Here is an 8916-nt window from a genome sequence, read left to right on the forward strand (position 1 = left end):
ATACACAATACACACAGTCCATGGTATTACAGTACACAGTATACACAGTGCATAGTACACACAGTGCACACTATACACAGTACACAGTATACAGAATACACAGTACACACAGTCCATGGTACCACAGTGCACAGTACACACAATGCAGAGAAAGTGAATCATCTTTAAGAGCCGCTGTGACTGACTTCTCATTTCACCTCTTTGCATTGCTTCCAGGATGGAGAAGGGGCGTCCTCCCCTGTCCTTTTTGTTTGTTCCTCCTTTGATGATAGCAATGTTTATTTTGCAGTGTTGACTGTGGCATAGCTGAGAATACTTAGGACGTACATAATTAAGTTCTATATACTTTTTGCCATTGGGCTTATTGTTGTTTTGCCAGCCTTGGGCTAGAAAGTGCTGCTGTTCCCATAAGGGCTTGTCTTAAACAATTTTGTCTGCCTAAAGAACACCTTTCCCTCTGGTCATTATGATCACTCTTGCTGCAATGATGAAGGAATAAAATGCTGTCCTGAATATCTGTTCCTCCCCTCTGAGTTATTTTCCTTCTGATAATCAAATATTTAGTTTTATTCAGTGTAGTAAACAGTTCCTGGTGCATGACCCTGTCGGCTTCTAGAAAAATAGAAAGATATGGATTTATATACTTGAGGATGTCCCAACCAGAAAGAAAATATATATTTGGCAGTACAAATCTGGTCTCAGTACACACAGTGTGCTCAGTGCCCTGTGTATTATGTGCACTGAAACATTGGAGATGTGGTGGCAACGTATTCCATGCAATTTGGGGCGTAATCTTTGCTTCTTACTCTCGTCCTGCATTCAACAAAGTCAGCTAAACTCTTACTCTTGTTTGTATCATCTTGGAAGTCTGGCTCAAACCTGCTTCCATAAACGGCTGTTCTCCCGGTTATTGCTCTTAATTAATTCTAAATCTCTCTGGCTTTTTCTCTGTCACTGCTCAGCCTATTTTTCACAGATTCCTGAACCCTCAAATGCTTGTTATCCCATTGTTATGTTTTCTGCCAATCAACTCCTGGCTAATTTTGGAAGTAGCATTCACAAAGCCCAAATTTGCATTATACACATAGTTATCTTCCATCTATGGCCAAAGGAAGACAAGTATAATACCTCTATAATTGAGAAGAGGAGCTACTAATCATACAGCCTCCAGCCAAGCAGAAAACCCTAATGATGAGCCAGGTGTCAGTCTTCCAGCTTCCTCCGCCTCTGTTGCATTCAAAAGGCATACAGGTGTGTGCAGTTTTAATACAAAAAAAAATGGTTTTCAAATCCCCACATTTGCAAAAACACATTAGCAATGCGTGGAGAGAACAAGAAGGAGATCAGCTGGGAAATGGTGTTTTCGTATTACAATCAAATTCTTACAATTTCTTAAGCAGTGTGTGACTGCTACCACAGAAAATAGAAAGCACACACATGTATGCTTTGACCATGTAGCAGTCCTTCACCGCAGCAGAGGGGTTAAAAGCCTTTGCTCACAGACACAGTTGATTAAAAGAGAGTGGCCATGCTCCAGTAGCAAGGAAGAAAGCCAGCCTTCAATATGAATGCTCTTAGGAGCCAATGAGTAATGGATACCTAAAGCCCAAAACTCCAGGGTCTGTCTGGGCAAAGCATCCCATGATTGATTAGCTACATCTCCCAGGTGGGAGAGGAGTTGGTGTCTATGAGCCTCATATTCATTCTGTGCAAATTAGCTTCACTCCTGTAAGCAACACCATGGCGAAAAAATTATAAGATACACAAATATTATTTTAAGGGAAAAGATTTATTGTAATATCTTATGTAATGGGTATTTATTGGAATGATGTTAGAACTAAAAAAAAATCATTGGAAAACAAAGCCAGTTGATCATCTTTTTTTTCTCTGGCCACATCCAGAGAATCAATATTTCTAAATTTAATATAAACCTCACCAACCAAAATTGCTTGCCTTTGTTTTCCTTTATTTCCTTTACATCCGACACACTTCTAAATTCATAGCAGCTTGATTAATATTCTTTTAGGAGACGAGCAGAGGATATTGGCAAAAATGTAAATAAGCCTAGTATTTCCCACAGTCTTTAGAGGTGGCTTAGAAACCATACACAAATTAGCAGGGATTCGTAAAGACTTCAGGAAAAGTTTACGTGCTGGTATGTGGCTCTTAGCTTCAGATAGAGCGGTTGTCAAGTCATACATGCCTTCCCTGGGCACAAAACTCTGTCGTTGGTAGTGTGCATGAAATTGTTAATCAACAGATTGTCATTGAATAAAAGGGAATGAAAGAAGCATGTTCCTTCAGACCAGTTAATCACAGATACTCTCATTATTACAAGTTAATAATTTGTATTTGGCATTTATGGTACTCAGTCTTGCCTACTTTACAATTTTTGGAACACTTCATCCAAGATTATTAGACTTTGGGTGGGAGTGTTTTGTGAGAGCTGACATTTTTCTAATGTGCATGATATGTACGGGCGAATGGGATTATTATTACATATGCTGCTCCTTGGGTCTCCTTCAATCTGGAAACCCTTATCTACGTTGAGTGGATTGTTAAAGATTTGGGTCCTAATATTTATGTCACTAGGACCTTTCTATGCAGCATGTAGTGTCATGAGATTGTTTGTCCTAAAAGAAATAGCTGGGGAAATGGGATGATCTGCTTCTTGGCTACTGCTATATTCAGAAGTCATATGGTTGTCATGGGGATATCCGATTTTATACTTATTTAAGTGAAGAAATAAGACAGACTTCTCCCTTTTTTCTTTTTCTTTTTTTTAAATTAGTTTGAAACAGAGTCTTTCAATTGGTGGCCCAGGAGGGCCTCAGACTCCAGGCCATCCGCCTACCTCAGCCTCCCAAGTACCAGGATTATAGTTGTGAGCCATGAAACCTATGTAGACAGATTTGCTGATACAAAAAGTAAATTTGATATATCTGGCGTGTTTCAGAGCAAAAAAAAATATTTATCTATTTATAGTATAATTTTTATCATACAAGTTTTTATACAAGTATAAAACTAAATAAACTTGTATGTAGTACTATAGTTTGATAAAATAAACCAGAGCACATGACATTTTAAATTAACAAAACATTATATTATACAAAGACACAAATGTAAAGTCAATAATCTTTCACTATTTTACAAACATTTTAATTTAATCAGGGTCGGTGCCTTTAAGAGATTCTGGGGTATGATTAATAGTTGTTCATTAGATCTTTGTCATGTTTTTGATATATTTCCCAGAAATTGTTGCAAATTGAGCAATTTCCAGTTCTTTGCTTTCATTAAAGTAGAAGGAAACCTAATAGATTTGCCAGTTGGCAGGTTATTTGAAATAATTTTGTGATAGAGAATGTGTAAATTGTGGCATGCAGCTTAGAATAAGTTGCATAAATTGGGTAACATCACCATACAAAATGTTCTCACTACTTTGATATTTAAGAACAAGATTTTTCAGAGCTTACAAGTAAACAATATACGAATATATGAATCATGCTGAGCTGTCTCATTCTAGTACTAATAGCAAATGCATTTCAAATAAAAATTTAATTTGCACTTAATAACTTCGATCCACTTTTATTATTGACTGCATTATTTTGATCAGTTGTATAAAATTATAACTATGGCTATAACTCAAATGCAAATACAATTCAACATTCATCTCTCATGAACTCAGAGGAAAGTTACATTTAAGTTTATGCATGTTAATATAATGTATAAAACGAATTATGAATATATATGATAATTCAATGCAAAGTAGTATGAGATAATGGGCAAATTAAAATCAAATAAATACATTTCATTAGGAAAATGTTCTGTGAAAGTAGTGAAGTAGAACTGTAAATTTAAAACAACTCCGCAGAACCTATGATCCTTCAAAACAGCCTGGGTTTGTGTTTCATTTTTCACACAATATATTTTGATCATATTCTTTTTGATCCTCTGGATCTTCTGTATCTTCCTCCCCACCCAACTTCATGTTTTCTCTAACTCTATTGGGGGGAATAAAAGTACACACATGCATCAAAAAAAGAAAAAAGAAATCCAAAAATAAACACTGAACAAACAAACATGAAGTCCATTTTCTGACCCATTCTGTGCTGGTCAACACTGCCGAGCATGCGGCCTGCCTTTGAGTATGGTAAACACACCCAGAGTCGCTCTATGAATGAAAACTGAATTTTCCCTCTCTCAGCAGTTATAAGTTGCAAATATCTGTTTAGTCAGAGAGTGGGACTTGGGGCCTATTTTCCTTTATCTGTGCTGGGATTTTGTCTGACAAACTTGTGCTGGGCTTATGCGTGTTGTCAATCATGGTGCGTTTGAAACTGCATCAGCCTAATTTGTCTGGAAAACAGTTTCAACACCTCTGATTCTTACTGCCTTTCCTTTAGCAACAGGGTCTTACTGTCATGTTGTGGAGGGTACCAACAGCCTTGTCATTAGTTTATAATGTTGGGAGTGGGGGTTCTAGGAGATCCCCTTCGACCAACAACTATAAATGATGTTAACTCGTTCCTCGTACTAGAGGTTTTATTTAGTATCATATGGTGTCTAATTGGGAATTGTCTCCTCCATTATATGGTAACTTCATCTAAATGAAGGTTAGATGGAGAGAGAGAGAGAGAGATAAATTTATATGTATATGTTTATTTATTTCTACAGAAGCAGGTTTCCATTTGACATTTCAAAAAGCCTTTAGTGTTGCTTATCCATCCCCATATTTTCTCCTCTGTATTGCTTTCTAGTCCACCCCCTCCCCATTTAATTCTTCTGTCCTAGTTTTTCCTTCTTCCCTTTACAACACTGTGTTCCATTTACCCTTCCTCGGAAGATTCCCCCTTCCTGCCTAGTCCCTTACTAACCACCTATCCTCTGTGGCTATTGCGAATTACCAACCCATAACTAAAGCTTAAAAACTAGTATTTATCTGTATGAAAAAACGTGAAGTGTTTTCTTTTTGAGCCTGAGTTACCTCACTCAGGATCATTGTTCAGAAGCAATTTACCTACAAATTTCAATGTTCTTAATAGTTGAATAATATTTCTCTGTATAAATATACAATCCACTACCCATTCATCAGCTGATGGACATCTAAGCTGTTTCTGATTTCCATCTTTCATGAGCATGAATATGTTCAATAATGAATAATCAAGTATCTCTAGTGTAAGAGATAAAGATTTTTGGGTAAATGCTCAAGACTGATGTATCTAGATCTTAATGTCCATCTATTCCAGCCTCTTAAGGAAGCACATGTCTACTTCCACAGTGGCTTTACAAGTTTTCACTCCCACAAGGAGTGCATAAGTGATCCCCTTCCCCCACACTCTCACAGCATCTCTTGTGTCCTTGATCTTTGCCATTCTAAGTGGGGTAAGCCGAAATCTCACATGAGTTTGAATTTGCAGATGGCTTCAGGATGTTGAACATTTTTAAATGTTTCTCAGTCACTTCTGTTTCATCTTTTGAGAACGCTCTGCCAAATTCTAGACCACATTTTTAATTGGGTTATTTGTATTCTTCATGTTTAGTTTTGATTTTTGTTTTTTCCATAGGTTTGTTTGTTTAGTCCTTTGTATATTGTTTATACTAATCCTCTATTTAATGTATAATTGGTAAAGAAGTTTCCCATTCCATTGATTATCTCTTTGCTAGAATGATGGTGGTGTCCTTTGCTTGAACAAACTTTTTAAATTTCAGGATGTCCTATTCATTGTAATCTTGCAGCCTTTACTATCAGAAAATCTTTCCTGTGCCAACAAATTCAAGGGCATCTCTACCTTCTCCTCCATCAGTTCAGGATATCCCTGAACATTAAAGTCCTTCATTCATTTGGAATGAGTTTTTTTGTGGGGTGATAGATATTAATCTGTTTCCATTCTTCTATATGTAGCTATTCAATTTGACTAGTACCATTTGTAGAAGATGTTATCTTTCCTCCAATGTCTATTTTTGGCTTGTGTTTCCAAAGCCAGGTATATGGAATTATGTCTGGGTCTTCAATTCTATTTCATTGATAAATGTGTCTATTTTTATGTCAATACCAAGCTGTTTTTGTTATTATTGTTTTGTAATACATCTTGAAAATCGGGATGGAGATACAGCCAGCAGTTCTCTTATTATTCATAATTGTTTAGGCTATCCCGTGTTCCCATATGAAGTTTAAATTTTTTTTTCACTTTCTGTGAAGATCTGTGTGGGGATATTTGTAGAAACTACACTGAATCTATATATAGCTTGTATTTGGTAAGATGATCATTTTCAAAGTATTAATCCTACTGCACCATTAGCATGTGAGATCTTTTCAACCTTGAATCTTCGATGTCTTAAAGTTTTTAGCATACAAGTGTTTCATTTACTTTGTTAGTTATTCCAAGATGTTTCTGAACCTACTATAAAAGATATTGCTACCCTGATTTCTTTCTCTTTGTTTGTCATTTACATTTGGGGAGGCTAATGTGTTGTTTGTTTTATTTTGTTTTGTTTGTTTCGTGTGTGTGTGTGTGTGTGTGTGTGTAAATTTTGTATCTTGCTACCTTACTGAAATTTTTATCAGCTATAGAAGTCTTTTTGGTCTCTTATGAGGAAAATAGTATCACCTGTGAATAAAGATACTTAGATTTATTTCTATTTGTATCCCATTGTTCTCCTTCAGTTGTCTTATTTTTCCAGAGAAGAGTCTGAGTACTATATTGAATAGGTACAAAAAAGGAGGACATCAATGTTTTATTTCTGATTTTAGTAGAATTGCATGGAAATGGTTTCTCTTCTTTTAGAATAATGTTTACTATGGGCTTGCTGCAGGTTACTTTTGGTATATTAATATTATATATAATATCACTAGTTGCTCCAGAATTTTATCCTGAAGAGATGTTATATTTTGTCAAAGATGGTTTGTTTTTGCATCTAATGAGATGATCATGTGATGTCTGTTTTTAATCTGTTTTTATGGTGGATTATAGGATTACATTTATTGATTTATACATGTTGAACCATCCCAAATCTCTAAGATGAAGCCAAATTGATCATGGTGGGTAATTTTTGATAAGTTATTAAACTTAGTTTGCAAGTATTTCATTATGAATTTTCACATCTATGTTCATGAGGAATACTAGCCTATTGTAAGCAGATGTTTCTGTCCCACCCAGTCCTACGGCCATTCAATTCCGAAGGAACACACAAAGGCTTATCTTAGTTATAATTGGTTTGGCCTATTAACTCAGGCTTATTTTTACCTATCTCTGATAACATAAATTAACCAATATTCTTATCTATTTTTATCCACATGGCTTGGTACTTTGCTCAGTGCAGTATTCTCATCTTGCTTCCTCTGTATCTGGGTGGCAACTGCAAACTGAGTCTTTCTTTTTCCCAGAATTCTTCTAGTCTGTTCACCCCACCTATACTACTGGCCAATCAGTGTTTTATTAAACCAATACAAGTGACAAATCTTTACAGGGTACAAGAACGTTATCCCAGAGCTGTAGTCAGAGGCTGCTTATTCGTTCCGAGATACTAACAGCAGCCACGTTTATTTATCACAACTCAGTGAAGTTTCTAGGTCCATGCCACCATCAAGAAGCATGCCACTAGCTGCTCATAAACACCATTCAAATGTTTGATGGCAGAGTCTCTTAAAAGAGTTGATGCTTTTGGCCACTAACACTGAGTCAGGAAGTCTCTTTTGAAGGAGCTTCACCTCTGCTCACTGCCAGCAAACAGAGCCCACCAGAGAAAAGATGGTTACAAAGAAGCTATGCGTGGCCGTATCCTGGTCTGTCTAGAACCCTTTTTTAAGCTCTCTCAGGCTTTATGCCGAAGCTCTTGCCAAACATTTTGCCACAATTTGTAAATGGAAGTTTCTGTCCCACATGGTCCCACAGTCGTTCAGTCCCAAAGAAACACACAGAGGCTTATATTTTAGCCTATTAGCTCAGGCTTATTTTATCTAGCTCTTGCAATATAAATTAACCCATAATACTTATCTATGTTTTAGCCACATGGCTTGGTACCTTACCCAGTGCAGCATTTTCATCTTACTTCCTCTGCATCTGGGTGGTGACAGCAGACTGAACCTTTCTGAAACATGATTAATAAAAGCTCAGGGTCAGAAACTGGGGTTCAACCAGAAGATCCAAAAAACAGAACAGCAAGCCACTGGCTCTTACCTTGACCTCAGTTTGAAATAGCGATCCTGCCTCCCAGAATCTCAGAATGAGACTGTGTCTGAGAGCTGTCTTTCCCCTGTCTAATATTCCTTTCTAGAGCTGAGATTAAAGCCATGCACCACTGGGATTAAAGGCATGCACAACCCAATTTCTGGGTTTGTATATATTAAGAAATGCAATGAGTCTGGCTACTAAAATTAAAGGTGTGTGTCATTGTGGTTACTGGGATTAAAGGTGTGTCTGATTGTAACCTGGTCTGTAAAGCCGACCAGTGGGACTGTTTTACTCTCAGATCTAGCAGGCAGTCTTTATTTATTAAAATACAATTGAAACAGCACTACACCTTTCTTTTTCCCAGAATTTTCCTAGTCTGGTCATGCCACCTAGACTTTCTGTTGGGCTACTGGCCAGTTTTTAATTAAACCAATATGAGTGACAAATCTTTACAGGATACAAGAGCATTATCCCACAGAAGCCTATAATTGTATCAGAATAATGGTGACTTCTTAAAAATGGAACTGTTCCTTCAGTTTCTATTTTGCAGAATAATTTGAGAAGTATTGGTATTAATTTTTCTCTGACAGACTGGTAGGATTCTGAGATGAATCCATGTGGCCCTGGGCATATTTTTTAATTGAGAGATTTTTAAATTGCTGTAAATGTTTTACTAGGATTATAGATTTGCTTAAATAATTTGTTTTACCTTGATTTAACTTTGGTGGTTTGTATATATTAAGAA

This window comes from Microtus ochrogaster, linkage group LG9, assembly GCF_000317375.1.
Source record: "Microtus ochrogaster isolate Prairie Vole_2 linkage group LG9, MicOch1.0, whole genome shotgun sequence".
NCBI lineage: Eukaryota > Metazoa > Chordata > Mammalia > Rodentia > Cricetidae > Microtus > Microtus ochrogaster.